Source organism: Lucilia cuprina, chromosome 5, assembly GCF_022045245.1.
Source record: "Lucilia cuprina isolate Lc7/37 chromosome 5, ASM2204524v1, whole genome shotgun sequence".
NCBI classification, from domain to species: domain Eukaryota; kingdom Metazoa; phylum Arthropoda; class Insecta; order Diptera; family Calliphoridae; genus Lucilia; species Lucilia cuprina.
The window spans coordinates 46,370,159-46,387,635 of record NC_060953.1 but is presented as its reverse complement, the minus strand read 5'-3'; the positions used below and the strand labels follow the sequence as shown (position 1 = coordinate 46,387,635).

The window sequence follows — 17,477 nt, the reverse complement described above, 5'->3', positions numbered from 1 at the left end:
TGATATATTGTCTCTTTAACAATATTTAATGTATTATTTAAGTAACTCAGCTAGAAAGTTCACTTTAATTCTGACGTTTATATCTGAAAATTCTTTATAATTTAGAAGATTTATCTGTTATCTTTTCTTAAGAGTGTGTGAAATACTTACATATGTATATGTATAAAGCCCCTTTAATATATTACTAATACGCAACTTTGAAGATGTCACACGATTGAAATTCATATCGTTTTTAAATATTCTGACTATGACACATAAGTATATAAGGGAGGTTCGCCTCGTGGGATACCAAAACAAATTTCATTTCTTTTTCTGAAATCTAAAATACGAAGAGTTTTTCAAACTAACTGCTTTCGGTATGGAACGTACATATTCGATTTTCTTTTTGATATCATCCTTATTTGTTGTCATTAAAGGAGAATTTTTAAAAATAACCTAGTATAAATTTATTTTCACATTTTACACGTGCATGTTGTCTGTGTTGTTTCGTTGACAAATTACCTTTGTTAGCTATTTGCCATGGAAATCTTATTGTAAAAAAACAATAATATTTTTACGTATCATATAATTTAAATATTCTGCTCTTAGATGATGAAATTGTATTAATCTTTTTAAAGATTTCTTGTTTTTATTCTTTAAATGGCAAAATCATTGACTTTTGCTATTTTTACTAAGAATTTAGCTACCATCAACAAGTAAGGTGTTTAACCGGCTGTGTTTTTTGCAAAACGTTTTTGTGTTATTACATCCTTGACTTTAGATAAAATGTAATTACATACTTTGGTGTTAAACGTTCTTAAGTAAAATGCTCCCGCCTGGGACTCATTTGCCTAAGGTATAAGATTTTCTTTGAAGTACAGTGTGGAAACAAATAAAAACAAAATCATTTAAAATTGAATATTTCTAAGTAAAATGTGGAGTAGTTAATGTACCAATCTGGAACTATTCTGGTTCTGTTTCAGTTCTAGTTCAATTCTAGTTCAGTTCAAGTTTAGTTCTAGTTCAGTTCTAGTTCAGTTCTAGTTCAGTTCTAGTTCAGTTCTAGTTCAGTTCTAGTTCAGTTCTAGTTCAGTTCTAGTTCAGTTCTAGTTCAGTTCTAGTTCAGTTCTAGTTCAGTTCTAGTTCAGTTCTAGTTCAGTTCTAGTTCAGTTCTAGTTCAGTTCTAGTTCAGTTCTAGTTCAGTTCTAGTTGAGTTCTAGTTGAGTTCTAGTTCAGTTCTAGTTCAGTTCTAGTTCAGTTCTAGTTCTGTTCTAGTTCAGTTCTAGTTCAGTTCTAGTTCAGTTCTAGTTCAGTTCTAGTTCAGTTCTAGTTCAGTTCTAGTTCAGTTCTAGTTCAGTTCTAGTTCAGTTCTAGTTCAGTTCTAGTTCAGTTCTAGATCAGTTCTAGTTCAGTTCTAGTTCAGTTCTAGTTCAGTTCTAGTTCAGTTCTAGTTCAGTTCTAGTTCAGTTCTAGTTCAGTTCTAGTTCAGTTCTAGTTCAGTTCTAGTTCAGTTCTAGTTCAGTTCTAGTTCAGTTCTAGTTCAGTTCTAGTTCAGTTCTAGTTCAGTTCTAGTTCAGTTCTAGTTCAGTTCTAGTTCAGTTCTAGTTCAGTTCTAGTTCAGTTCTAGTTCAGTTCTAGTTCAGTTCTAGTTCAGTTCTAGTTCAGTTCTAGTTCAGTTCTAGTTCAGTTCTAGTTCAGTTCTAGTTCAGTTCTAGTTCAGTTCTAGTTCAGTTCTAGTTCAGTTCTAGTTCAGTTCTAGTTCAGTTCTAGTTCAGTTCTAGTTCAGTTCTAGTTCAGTTCTAGTTCAGTTCTAGTTCAGTTCTAGTTCAGTCTAGTTCAGTTCTAGTTCAGTTCTAGTTCAGTTCTAGTTCAGTTCTAGTTCAGTTCTAGTTCAGTTCTAGTTCAGTTCTAGTTCAGTTCTAGTTCAGTTCTAGTTCAGTTCTAGTTCAGTTCTAGTTCAGTTCTAGTTCAGTTCTAGTTCAGTTCTAGTTCAGTTCTCGTTCTAGTTCAGTTCTAGTTCAGTTCTAGTTCAGTTCTAGTTCAGTTCTAGTTCAGTTCTAGTTCAGTTCTAGTTCAGTTCTAGTTCAGTTCTAGTTCAGTTCTAGTTCAGTTCTAGTTCAGTTCTAGTTCAGTTCTAGTTCAGTTCTAGTTCAGTTCTAGTTCAGTTCTAGTTCAGTTCTAGTTCAGTTCTAGTTCAGTTCTAGTTCAGTTCTAGTTCAGTTCTAGTTCAGTTCTAGTTCAGTTCTAGTTCAGTTCTAGTTCAGCTCTAGTTCAGTTCTAGTTCAGTTCTAGTTCAGTTCTAGTTCAGTTCTAGTTCAGTTCTAGTTCAGTTCTAGTTCAGTTCTAGTTCAGTTCTAGTTCAGTTCTAGTTCAGCTCTAGTTCAGTTCTAGTTCAGTTCTAGTTCAGTTCTAGTTCAGTTCTAGTTCAGTTCTAGTTCAGTTCTAGTTCAGTTCTAGTTCAGTTCTAGTTCAGTTCTAGTTCAGTTCTAGTTCAGTTCTAGTTCAGTTCTAGTTCAGTTGTAGTTCAGTTCTAGTTCAGTTCTAGTTCAGTTCTAGTTCAGTTCTAGTTCAGTTCTAGTTCAGTTCTAGTTCAGTTGTAGTTCAGTTCTAGTTCAGTTCTAGTTCAGTTCTAGTTCAGTTCTAGTTCAGTTCTAGTTCAGTTCTAGTTCAGTTCTAGTTCATTTTTGTTTCAGTCCTAGTTTAGTTCCTATTTTTTGATAAACATCGAATAAATTTTATTTCTATGTTCATAATTTTTAAATAAACAACAATAGGTATTTAATTTTAATTTTAATTTTACATTCTTGTTTTGTGGTAAAAATAATTAAATCTTTTATTCATTAACTCATTTACAAGCAAAACCCTTAATTCAAGTAGATATTAAAAAAATTAACTCATTTTCATTACCTGTACTTTAAATGGAGGCCATAAAGACTAATCACAAATCATGCTGTCAACAAGAACGCATTTAAAATAAAAGGGGTTTAAAATTTCGATTAGCTTCCAATTCTATTTGAACAATTTCAACAAAAGCACTCAATAATACAAACCAATGTTTGTGGTGGGGTTGCTCATCATTCTCAAAACAAGCAATTTTTCTTAAATTTAAAAATTTTATGACATCGTCATGCACTTTTTATGGTTTTTTTTTTTTATTTAGCGAATTTTAAACATTTTAAAACTTGAATGATACTTGTACGTTATATATAGTTACTAGTTAGTTGCTGTGTTTTTTTCATGTTCAATCTTTTTATCTGTAAAAGTACTTGTGTTGGAAATAATATAAATTTTTCTATACATTTGTCTTTACTCTTTACTTTTTTAGCAACATATTTATGACGGTGTACTGCAGTTGTTACACGATTTCCAATTGTCAGACCATATATTTTCAATTGAATGTGTGAAAGTTTCTGTTTTATTTTTTAGAAATTTAAAATTTTTTTCAAGAAATTTTCAACGATATTTCAGAATTTTTTATAGATTTTTTCTCGAATGCAATTATAAATGATATATTTACATATAATGGAAATAGTGTAGTTTTGTATTTTTATATAATAAAAATAAGATGAAATATAAAAACCGTAAAGGTAAATTGGAAATTGTGCATTAGATTAAATATTCAAGTTCCCTTTTCATTTTTGTTTTTGAAAAAGTTAAATTTTTTTTGCAAAAGAGTATTTCTAAGGGGAAATCAATAAATTTTATGAGTGCTTTGATTTGTTGTACTTCGTCAAAAAGTTGTTACTCATGTTTGTCATTCAGCTTGTAATATTTATCATTTACAAGGTGCAAGTCTTTAACCTGGTAGATAGGTAAATAGATAGATAAACAGATAGATAAATAGACAGATAAATAGATAGATAGATAGATAGATAGATAGATAGATAGATAGATAGATAGATAGATAGATAGATAGATAGATAGATAGATAGATATATAGATATATATATATATAGATAGATAGATAGATAGATAGATAGATAGATAGATAGATAGATAGATAGATAGATAGATAGATAGATAGATACATAGATAGATAGATAGATAGATAGATAGATAGATAGATAGATAGATAGATAGATAGATAGATAGATAGATAGATAGAAAGATAGATAGATAGATAGATAGATAGATAGATAGATAGATAGATAGATAGATAGATAGATAGATAGATAGATAGATAGATAGATAGATAGATAGATAGATAGATAGATAGATAGATAGGTAGATAGATAGATAGATAAACAGATAAATAGATAGATAGATAGATAGATAGATAGATAGATAGATAGATAGATAGATAGATAGATAGATAGATAGATAGATAGATAGATAGATAGATAGATAGATAGATAGATAGATATATAGATACAGTTCGCCATCACATGCAATCCATGTTAAAGCTTGATATTTCTTGTAGCATTCTTTAGTACTTATGTACGTCTGCTTAAGTACTGATTTCTAAAGAAGACCCTAAAAGAGATGAACAATTTAACATGAAGATAAAAAGGATGTGTAAAAAATGTCTTTGGAAATTGAATAATGTCACAAAGATGGAACAAACAAATGACAGAATAGTAAATTAAAGAGATAATGTTGAAGACAAATGTGTTTTTGCCAGTTTGCTGTATTAGTGGAAATAACTTATATAAATTTAAATGTGAGCGGAAAAATTTACATGTAAGTGCTCGTAAGCTACTTTTTTCTCTCCGAGACATAAAAGCACTTGCTGAACCACTTAATTACTACCAATTGCATCACTCTGTTAAAAGAATGACTTTAAATCCTACAACTGTCAATAAAGTTTTTACTGGGATAATTATATCACATAACTCAAGTACTTGAGCATGAATCATGTCTAAATATTGCCACCTGAAAATCAAAAGACGTTAGCAATATATTTTAATAACAACTTTAACTACGTATGAAATTTCACAAGTGTAAAGCAAAAAAACAAAAAACAAAAATTACCAATCATCAATGTCATTCAAACATTCATCTAGTTCATTCCTCACAGGCAGACATGCTATTGCTTACAGTTATTAATTCATATTTGAAAGAGTAAATTTGAAAGTTAGGATGGCTCTTTTTTGAATTAACTAAATATTTAATTGACAAAAAAACTATGTAAAAGTGAAATAAATTATAAAAATCATCTAACTTTTTTATCATTCATAAAGAGTCCACCCTAAGCTATATGTGCAAGCATATTCTTGCAAAGTTCATATATTCATATGTACATATGTATGTATGTATGTAACATTCGGCTTAGCTTTATATTGGAAGAATTTTTATCTTTATATTTCTCTTAAATTACGAAATTATGCACCAATAAATTTTCAAAAAATCTACATATGATATTATGCAGACGGTAGACAGAATATTTTTTTTAATTCTCCTTGATAAACATACAAACATACATTCGTATATAATTTTGTAATTTATAAGATGTTTCCCATCGATTTTTTTATAGAAATGATGTTATGTTAAGGGTTTCCAACATCTCAATTTACTGAATTTTTTAAGGCAATGATTTCTTGTTTTAATTGAGTTCATTTATTCCATTCGTATTAAAACTTTTTGAACAGACAAGTTAACACATTTCGCATTATTTCTAATCTTATCTATAGTCCTTTCCATAGTCTAGTCTATTATCTAGTCTATAGTCTAGTCTATAGTCTAGTCTATAATCTAGTCTATAATCTAGTCTATAATCTAGTCTATAATCTAGTCTATAGTCTAGTCTATAGTCTAGTCTATAGTCTAGTCTATAGTCTAGTCTATAGTCTAGTCTATAGTCTAGTCTATAGTCTAGTCTATAGTCTAGTCTATAGTCTAGTCTATAGTCTAGTCTATAGTCTAGTCTATAGTCTAGTCTATAGTCTAGTCTATAGTCCAGTCTATAGTCTAGTCTATAGTCTAGTCTATAGTCTAGTCTATAGTCTAGTCTATAGTCTAGTCTATAGTCTAGTCTATAGTCTAGTCTATAGTCTAGTCTATAGTCTAGTCTATAGTCTAGTCTATAGTCTAGTCTATAGTCTAGTCTATAGTCTAGTCTATAGTCTAGTCTATAGTCTAGTCTATAGTCTAGTCTATAGTCTAGTCTATAGTCTAGTATATAGTCTAGTCTATAGTCTAGTCTATAGTCTAGTCTATAGTCTAGTCTATAGTCTAGTCTATAGTCTAGTCTATAGTCTAGTCTATAGTCTAGTCTATAGTCCTAGTCTATAGTCTAGTCTATAGTCTAGTCTATAGTCTAGTCTATAGTCTAGTCTATAGTCTAGTCTATAGTCTAGTCTATAGTCTAGTCTATAGTCTAGTCTATAGTCTAGTCTATAGTCTAGTCTATAGTCTAGTCTATAGTCTAGTCTATAGTCTAGTCTATAGTCTAGTCTATAGTCTAGTCTATATAGTCTAGTCTATAGTCTAGTCTATAGTCTAGTCTATAGTCTAGTCTATAGTCTAGTCTATAGTCTAGTCTATAGTCTAGTCTATAGTCTAGTCTATAGTCTAGTCTATAGTCTAGTCTATAGTCTAGTCTATAGTCTAGTCTATAGTCTAGTCTATAGTCTAGTCTATAGTCCTAGTCTATAGTCTAGTCTATAGTCTAGTCTATAGTCTAGTCTATAGTCTAGTCTATAGTCTAGTCTATAGTCTAGTCTATAGTCTAGTCTATAGTCCTAGTCTATAGTCTAGTCTATAGTCTAGTCTATAGTCTAGTCTATAGTCTAGTCTATAGTCTAGTCTATAGTCTAGTCTATAGTCTAGTCTATAGTCTAGTCTATAGTCTATCTATAGTCTAGTCTATAGTCTAGTCTATAGTCTAGTCTATAGTCTAGTCTATAGTCTAGTCTATAGTCTAGTCTATAGTCTTAGAGTCTATAGTCTAGTCTATAGTCTAGTCTATAGTCTAGTCTATAGTCTAGTCTATAGTCTAGTCTATAGTCTAGTCTATAGTCTAGTCTATAGTCTAGTCTATAGTCTAGTCTATAGTCTAGTCTATAGTCTAGTCCTATAGTCTAGTCTATAGTCTAGTCTATAGTCTAGTCTATAGTCTAGTCTATAGTCTAGTCTATAGTCTAGTCTATAGTCTAGTCTATAGTCTAGTCTAGTCTAGTCTATAGTCTAGTCTATAGTCTAGTCTATAGTCTAGTCTATAGTCTAGTCTATAGTCTAGTCTATAGTCTAGTCTATAGTCTAGTCTATAGTCTAGTCTATAGTCTAGTCTATAGTCTAGTCTATAGTCTAGTCTATAGTCTAGTCTATAGTCTAGTCTATAGTCTAGTCTATAGTCTAGTCTATAGTCTAGTCTATTGTCTAGTCTATAGTCTAGTCTATAGTCTAGTCTATAGTTTAGTCTATAGTCTAGTCTATAGTCTAGTCTATAGTCTAGTCTATAGTCTAGTCTATAGTCTAGTCTATAGTCTAGTCTATTAGTCTAGTCTATAGTCTAAGTCTATAGTCTAGTCTATAGTATAGTCTATAGTCCTAGTCTATAGTCTAGTCCTATAGTCTAGTCTATAGTCTAGTCTATAGTCTAGTCTATAGTCTAGTCTATAGTCTAGTCTATAGTCTAGTCTATAGTGTAGTCTATAGTCTAGTCTATAGTCTAGTCTATAGTCTAGTCTATAGTCTAGTCTATAGTCTAGTCTATAGTTTAGTCTAGTCTATAGTGTAGTCTATAGTCTAGTCTATAGTCTAGTCTATAGTCTAGTCTATAATCTAGTCTATAGTCTAGTCTATAGTCTAGTCTATAGTGTAGTCTAGTCTATAGTCTAGTCTATAGTGTAGTCTATAGTCTAGTCTATAGTCTAGTCTATAGTCTAGACTATAGACTAGTCTATTGTCTAGTCTATAGTCTAGTCTATATTCTAGTCTATATTCTAGTCTATAGTCTATTCTATATTCTAGTCTATAGTCTAGTCTATAGTCTAGTCTATAGTCTAGTCTATAGTCTAGTCTATAGTCTAGTCTATAGTCTAGTCTATAGTCTAGTCTATGGTCTAGTCTATAGTTTAGTCTAGCCACCCGTAGTAACAGATTATGCGGTGCTCTGGTCTGACCTCTTTTCAATCTATGCAAGGATTGTAACCAATTTTTTAGTCACGGCCAAACTAGAGGTATTGACCACCTCCTTTTACACCGGGATTGTAATAACACCAAGGTGGAAGCTTCACCAAGGTAACATGCCTCCGGGGGTCTTAATGAGGAAGTGAGAAAATCGAATTTATTATTGTAATTACTAGAGTGGTGTTAAATCAGATCAGAACAACTAATAACACTGTACATTACATAGAGCCATAAAAGTGACAATTATTTTGCTTTGATTAATTGGATGTAGAAAAATATACTAATAAAAGTTGAACGAATTAAACCAATAACTAAACCTTAAAATAAGATATTTGTATTAAAATGGATACTAAACCATTTTCAAAAGAAAGAGGTAAAATGTTTATCAAAATGCGCAAACATTTTTATACAAACAATCGAGTCAAAATTCTATTGTTCTACTTTAAACAGTAAATTACTTCTTTTTATCAGAAAAAAACAATTTTATATTATTATTATAATTGTTCTCCGTAAATAGTAATTGTCATCATTATGTTAATTTAAAATGTTTTGTTTCTGTATTTTGTGTGTTTTTCAATCTTAACTCGTGCATAATATTACGAACATGTTTATAAAATTCTTTTCATAGAAAAAAAAATAAACTAAAATTATTAAACCTTTAATTTTTTAATTGTTCAGAATAAAACATTATTTCTGTTGTTCATATTTTTTTATTGTTTTCTTTATTTACAGAAAAAAAGGATGTTCCTAGAAATAAAAAACTGAACAGGTAAGAGAAATTGGTTGTATTTATAATATTTTTAATATAAACTTAGAGGTGAATGGGCGTTATTACCTAGCAATGGTTTCTTTAGTTTTATTGTTATGAATTAAGAAAAAAGATTTGATTTTCAACATTTCTGTGAAACTTTTTTTTTACAATTCTTACGCTGAACAATTTAACCAAATAGAACATTATTGGGTAAGGGGTGAGAGCTTTGAAGTTTAAGGTTTCTTTACATGATTTGGGGGTATAAATAAATTTAATATTAATATAATTCTTATATATCAAATCTGGTATATAATGTAGTCTATCGTCTAATCTATAGTCTCTTCTATAGTCTAGTCTATAGTCTCTTCTATTGTCTAGTCTATAGTCTAGTCTATAGTCTAGTCTATAGTCTAGTCTATAGTCTAGTCTATAGTCTAGTCTATAGTCTAGTCTATAGTCTAGTCTATAGTCTAGTCTATAGTCTAGTCTATAGTCTAGTCTATAGTCTAGTCTATAGTCTAGTCTATAGTCTAGTCTATAGTCTAGTCTATAGTTCCAGTCTATAGTCTAGTCTATAGTCTAGTCTATAGTCTAGTCTATAGTCTAGTCTATAGTCTAGTCTATAGTCTAGTCTATAGTCTAGTCTATAGTCTAGTCTATAGTCTAGTCTATAGTCTAGTCTATAGTCTAGTCTATAGTCTAGTCTATAGTCTAGTCTATAGTCTAGTCTATAGTCTAGTCTATAGTCTAGTCTATAGTCTAGTCTATAGTCTAGTCTATAGTCTAGTCTATAGTCTAGTCTATAGTCTAGTCTATAGTCTAGTCTATAGTCTAGTCTATAGTCTAGTCTATAGTCTAGTCTATAGTCTAGTCTATAGTCTAGTCTATAGTCTAGTCTATAGTCTAGTCTATAGTCTAGTCTATAGTCTAGTCTATAGTCTAGTCTGTAGTCTAGTCTATAGTCTAGTCAATAGCCTAGTCTATAGTCTAGTCTATAGTCTAGTCTATAGTCTAGTCTATAGTCTAGTCTATAGTCTAGTCTATAGTCTAGTCTATAGTCTAGTCTATAGTCTAGTCTATAGTCTAGTCTATAGTCTAGTCTATAGTCTAGTCTATAGTCTAGTCTATAGTCTAGTCTATAGTCTAGTCTATAGTCTAGTCTATAGTCTAGAAAAAAATAGTCTGAAAAAAATTATAATAAATAAAAAATATTGGAAAACGTATAAAAATTTCCATTTATTTATAATTTATAAATAAAAATAAATGAAAATAAAGCCTACAGTAGTTTGCTAATTATAATAACAAGACTTAATTTTAATAATATAAAGAAACAAAAAAACTAAAAATTGTTTTATACATATAATTGCTATAGAGTGTTGCAATTAGGAAATAAACATTGATGTTTTTAAAACAAGTATAGTACTCTTTTTAATGCTGAGTAATTTCTTTTGTTTATCAAATTTTCTAGCAATTGCTAAACAAAAATATGAATATTTTTTGTTTGTCATTAATTTTTTTTAAAGGCAATTAAAAATTTGTTGCAATAAATCATAAAAAGGCAAATATCTTTTCGGTATGGCATCAGTTTGTACATATCTGTATGTCATTTGAACTTTTTAACGTTTTAATGTTTGTCAGATTTGCTTAACAAAAAAATAAGTTTCATTAATAAAATCTGCAAAAGAATCTGCAGTATTAGATGACTATTAACAAGGTAACACGTAAGAATACAGTTCGGCCGGACAGACTGTCGAGAGTCTTAACGTGAGCAACTGCCGTGTCGGTCTTATCCCACGGTGATCTTTTTCATCCACAGAGTAGACTTGAGAACGGTCTACCATCGCCCCTTTGTCTTCAATGAGGACTCAGGTGGCAATTTTTGCACATTGGCTATGACCGGTCCATGCGTAAGTACTTTGCTGGAGTACTCGAGCTATCTAATCTCTTGCCAAAGTAGTCACGTTGAAAGACAACCACACTACTATGGCTCTGTTGATTCGGCAACAGCACCTAGAGATGTAACTGGTGGACCGAAGCACGATCCATCAATAAGCCTTAGACATTGTTCTTACTCACAGTGACACGCTGTGGCAAGTCTGATATGAACAGAGTAAACTCTGAACATATCTGGACAAAGAAGGAAAATTAATTGGTATCACTTGTATATGATATCTTTCATCCATCATCATTCAACCCAGCACACATCTCATTTATTCGACACATTCATAGAGAAAAACATACGACACACTCATTTAGGTATACGGATGGGGTAAGGCCCGCATACCTCTACATTTATTCCGTATCATATACAATTGACACCAACCCATTTCCAACGCTTAGTCCCACAGTCACTCCTCTGTGGGGTATCTGTTGATTTTCGGCAACAGCACCGAACTTATCCCGAAATATTGACTATTATCATGCATCAGTCTTTTAACCGCCACTTACTCTTCCCGCGAATTTGGGTTTAAACCACAGCCACTACGTGGATCCCGAAGGAACCTCAACCAACTGACCAGCCAGGACATAGTCCTGCGGGCAACTGGCCACCCGTAGTACTAGATTATGCGGTGCTCTGGTCTGACCTCTGGCAATCTATGCAAGGACTAAGCCAAACAGTAGACTGTAACCAATTTTTCAATCCCGGTCAGACCGGCGGTATTGGCCACCTCTATATACCCCGGGATTGCAATAACACCAAGGCCAAGGTAACATGCCCCCGGGGGGAAGTTCGGCCGGACAGTCCAGAACTGCCTTTTGAACTTACCACGGTTGTCTAGGTGAACAGCTATTTTAACATATGCTTGTCCTACGAGGAAGTCTATCGCCATCCAATAAATAACGAAGAGACAGCAAACAACTTTCAGTGTCTCCTTTCTCGTTTACAAAAGGAACACTAAAGTGACAAAGTGACAAAAATCGAAATAGTGACAAACAAGTGGTTAGAAGTTGGTGGAAATCACTGTCTTTTTCGGATGCATTGACTCTTTTTAGAACTGCAGGAAATATACTTTATGTATTTGTGTATGTCTGTCCGTTAGTCTAGTACCCATGGGTACTTCATCTCAACTCATCTTCTAGAAGATAATATAGGAACAATTCTAGATGATACTAAGAAGTCACTTCAAGAAGTGACTTCCTAGTCACATCTAGAAGATTCTTGGCAATACTTTACATTCAAGAGTTATATAGAAGTTTTTTTCTGTGGATCTTTCAGAATTATCTTCCACGTTACGTTTAGACATTCCGTAATAAACCCATAATAACGTCTGGACTACTGTTTTATGAATGATTCATAAAGGGTTAAACACTTATTCACTGATTTTCTTGAAATTTGAATTTGTCTTCCTATAGATATATACATATTAGACTACTAAACGGCTGAACCGATTTTCTTGAAAATTTCACAGCGTATTCCTGTATGTCGGGAATAGGTAATAGGCTACTCTTTATTTACAAATTTCAAGTCCACATTAAGAAAATATAAAATTCGTATATTTGAGATAATAGAACAGTTAGAGTCCTCAAATTTTGTCGGAGGCACTTTAGTGTCAATATGATTATTTAGGCTAAAAAGTGGGCGGACTAGCGTTAGGGGGAGTGGCACCTCCCATATAAGTTAAAAACAAAAATGCATTTATCATGGCAACTATTACTATTACTACTATTAGTTAGAATCTTAAAATTTGCATGAATAACTATAACATCCATTGAAAACATTTTGGGTATTAAATTGGCGGACTACCCATGAGGGAAGCGGCACCTCCTAAAATTTCTTTATCTTGAAATAATATAATAGTTAGAGTCCTCAAAATTTGTCGGAGGCAAGTTAATGTCAATATGATTATTTAGGATAAAAAGTGGGCGGAGGGGGCGTGGCACCTCCCATATAAATTAAATACAAAAATTCATTTATCTTGGAAACTATTACAGTTAGAATCTTAAAATGAATAACTTTAACATCCATTGAAAATATTTTGAGTAATAAATTGGCGGACTACCCATGAGGGGAGCGATACCTCCCATATTAATTAAATACAAAAATTCGTTTGTCTAGAGATAATATAATAGTTAGAGTTTTCAATTTTTTTAGGGGCCACTTTAGTGTCAATATGACTATTTAAGATAAAATGTGGGAGGACTAGCATTAGGGGCGTGGCACCTCTCATATAAATTAAATACAAAAATTCGTTTATCTTGAAAACTGTTACAGTTAGAAATTTTGCACGAATAATTTTAAAATCCATTTAAACATTTTGGGTATTAAATTGGCAGACTACTATGGGGTCTTGGAGCTACCATATAAATAAAATAAACACATTCGTATATCTGAGAATCTATTAGAGCTAAAATCTTTAAATTTTGCTTTGACATTCATCTAAACATTTAGAGTATAACGAGCGAACTTTTAATGGGGACTTGACATCTTCCATATGAATGAAATACAAAATATTGTTTATCTAGGATCAAATCATCAAATTTTGCATAAATTACTTCAATATTCATTTGAACATTTTGGAGCAAAAAAGGGCGGACTTTTATTTGGGGAGCTTGAAGCCCCCACATGAATTAAATAGAAAAAAATCGTATATCTAAGAAAGTATTAGAGCTAGAATCAAGGGTATTATAACTGACTATATAACTGACAGACGGACATTGCAAGTAAGTTAATTAGTAAGTTAGTTGGTTAGTTGGTTAGTTGGTTAGTTGGTTAGTTGGTTAGTTAGTTAGTTAGTTAGTTAGTTAGTTAGTTAGTTACTTAGTTAGTTAGTTACCCCTCATATAAGTGAACCTTATATAAATCGATTCATAATTGACCCAATGCCCCCATATATGGTCACCTTTAGAAAACAAGTATGAATTTATAGTCGGACATTTCCGACCATATGATACCCTACACCATTCAGTATGTTAAAATTTTGAATTTTTTTAATAAAGTATTTAATCTGTTTTATTGTGGAATATTTTTACTTATTGTTGACAAAAAAAAGAGATTTTTTACAAGAGGGCTCATAGGGGAGAAGGGGTAAATATGGGCCTATCCTTGTAAATTTTGGTAGATGAATTTACGTCTACTTCAAAGTCATTTATGTAGATTTTAATCGTTTTATAAGTAATTATAAGTTAATTTTGACCTTCAAGTCATTTTCTGAAGTGGAGTCTGTATGGGGGCTAGGGTCAAATGAGGCCCGATCACAACAAAAATTAGTATTGTCATTTATTATTCTATAAAACTAATTTTTGCTGATTTTTGTTGACATTATAAAACATTTAACGTACTTATGAGCCTAAAGGCCCGATTTCAACCATTTTAAATAGCGATCGTCCTTGTTTTTTTGAAGGAAGGCGTGTCCATTCCTCTAACGGCATAAGGTTAAAGGTGGGCATAGCCAAATATAACACTCTCCCTTCTTCATTTGAAAATTCGATGAATTTTTGCATGTTTATAACTCAATTCTTGGAATTTTCTAATGAAACAACCCAAAATAAAATTCAATATTTTATTTATAAACGGTTCAATGCATCGCTTAGCGATAAGGTCAAAGTTCATTGCATATATAAATATATAAATATTTTGCGAAAAATTATCATGTATTCATTATGAGAATTTTCGAGATGTTACATTTTAATTGTTTAAAACTTTATTTAAATTTTATTTAAAAGGCATAAAAGTATGACCTTTGAACTCTTTCAAAGGAAGTTTATACGTTAGATAAGGTGACCGACAAGGTATTATTTAAAACTTAATGTCTTTAATAACAATGATTTTGCTTACCCCGAATTATATTAATTAAATTAATTTAATAATTTTTAACTTAAATCAACAATTAAATCTGTGTTAATAAGCCGATTATGTGATAAGCATACTTAAGCCTTACAACACAAATACAAATAAGACACTATTTATCTTTTTTTATGTATGTGAATGTCGTCATTATTTGCGCGGGATTTTTCGCTACTTTATAAAACACATTAAAACACACACTTGCTAACACTTGTAGACATTTTAAAGCATACGTTAGGGATGTTATTTAAATTGTAAACTTTTGTGGGATTTTAGGCACACACAAAGATTTGTTGTAAATATTATAATTTTAGGTTAAATTTATTTTCTTTATTTTTTCTATTGTGCTCTAAATAACTTTATTAAACATTTGCTTTAAGGTACGCTTTTTGATTTTATTTAAACAAATTTTTAGTCATAAATTTATTTAGTTTTATATATACATACATATTTATATATTTACTTTTGTTTAAGAGGTTTTTAATGAGGTAAAACTTTTGCTGTTTAGTGAAAAAAAAAACTTTTTTAATTTGATTTTATTTAGCGCACACTTTAGAAAAGTTGTTGAACTTTACTTCCAAAACAATTTTTTAATATTAAATATAAAATAATATTTAATTAAAAAACCATATTAACTTGGTTTATATATTTCTATTAAAATTTACTTTATTTTACACACCCGTTTGTTACTTTTAAATTGCATATTCAAATTAAACTGTCATTTCTTTATTTTTATTTTATTTTTCGTTGCCGACAGATTATTTTTGTTTTTTTTTACGTTATATGCCTCTTTTTTTGAATCCTTGTCTACTACATGTTGACAATTTCACGGTCAAGTTTCAACTGTTGGTTTCCAATGACAAGGTCAGTCTATTTATTTCACTCATATTATCCTGATGTTACTTTCCTTATAGACGTGTGTGTGTGCTTTTTCACTTTTCGCTCTCACAGGATGCTGCGCAATTTATTTGCGTTTTTATGAATGAGAGAAAATGTTTTGGAATTGAGAATTTTTATTGTATTTTTTTATTTGGTTTCATTCATTAAGTTTTTGTTTTAGTTCTTGGCACTTGTAGATAGTAAGTGGATATTCTGTGTTCTGTGATGACAAAGGAAGAGGTAAAAATGTAAAGGATATTTGTAAATTCTGTTATATAGATAGATAGATAGATAGATAGATAGATAGATAGATAGATAGATAGATAGATAGATAGATAGATAGATAGATAGATAGATAGATAGATAGATAGATAGATAGATAGAAAGATAGATAGATAGATAGATAGATAGATAGATAGATAGATAGATAGATAGATAGATAGATAGATAGATAGATAGATAGATAGATAGATAGATATACTCTGTTTTCTTGAATCTTTAAATACTCTTTACCATAATATTTTTAAATATTTTTGTTTTAAAATTTTCTTAACACATTTCCGAAACTTACATTCATATAAGCATATGTACTTGATTTCCTTTAAGATCCTTTACACTCCCTTAATATTCACCTATTTAAGAACACTTTTCTATATGTAATATTTCTTACGTTTACCAAAAGTTGTGCACCTTCAGAAAAAAAGGTACTCAATTCATGCTTAAGTGTTTGTGGCCAAGAACAAAATGGCAATTTATAATGGAAAACATGAGATTAAGCAAGAAACTTTAAGTAGCTTTTTATTCCCACCCCCTTCCCTTCGTTAACAACCTCATAAATACTTATCTACTTAACAATGACGAACTAGCTGAATGACTACTCGATTATAAGAACAACAAGTGATTCCTATCAATATATGAAATCAATGTTATGTGAATAGAATTGACGATGATGATGATTAATAATCCTCACATGTTTCATTTTTCAGATTTATTTATATAAATAATATATAAAAAAATATTTTATAAATTAAATTTGCAATAATGCTATTTATAATTTAACAAACCAATAAACCACAAACTAAAATTTGGGTTACATTCTAACAAAATGTCCCTTCTTTAATTCCTTAACAAAAATGGCAAACCAAAACAAAAAAAGAACAAAAATATTCCTCAGAGATTAAGTATAGTACAATAATCATAAACAAATTAAATAAGAAAATGTAAGTTTTCACTTCATTGACTTGCTGTCTAGTCAAAGAGTTTCTTCTTAGAAATGTATCTTACAAATAAAAAGAAATTTCAGACCTAAAGAACCTTTGAAATAGCAAAAAATAGGAAAATACAATATTTGCCAACAACCAATCTGTTATGTACATATTAACATGTGTTTATATTCATTATGCGGTCCTCTTATTTAACACTATTTTAATGTCATCAAATTACTGTGGGTTGTTGAAGATGAAAATGTACAATTGGTTAATTGCTTTTTAATTATAATTCCATAATTAATTAAATTTAACCCCAATTTCTCATTGTCTTGTTATTTTTTTATTGAAACGACAAACAAACATTTTTTTAACCAACAAATTATCGACCGGCTTAACAATAACCAGAGAAACCAAGAACTGAACAAAAACTGAACAAGAACTTAACAAGAACTGAAAAAGAACTGAACTAGAACTGAAATTAAAATGAACTTAAATTGAACTGATCTAGAACTGAACTAGAACAGATCTAGAACAGAACTAGATCAGAACTATAACAGAACTAGAACAGAACCAGAACATAACTAGAAAAGAACTAGAACAGAACTAAAAAAGAACAAGAACTGAACAAAAACTGAACAAGAACTGAACAAGGACTGAAAAAGAACTGAACTAGAACTGAAATTGAAATGAACTAAAATTGAACTGAACTAGAACTGAACTAGAACTGAACTAGAACTGAACTAGAACTGAACTAGAACTGAACTGGAACTGAACTAGAACTGAACTAGAACTGAACTAGAACTGA

General features: G+C 30.6%; 1 protein-coding gene across 2 annotated transcripts in view; it reads left to right on the top strand.

The window, feature by feature from the left end:
- LOC111681101 (carbonic anhydrase 2) overlaps window positions 1–17,477 on the top strand; it is a 73,253-nt gene that overhangs the window by 27,734 nt on the left and 28,042 nt on the right. The gene's annotated exons all lie outside the window — the stretch shown is intronic.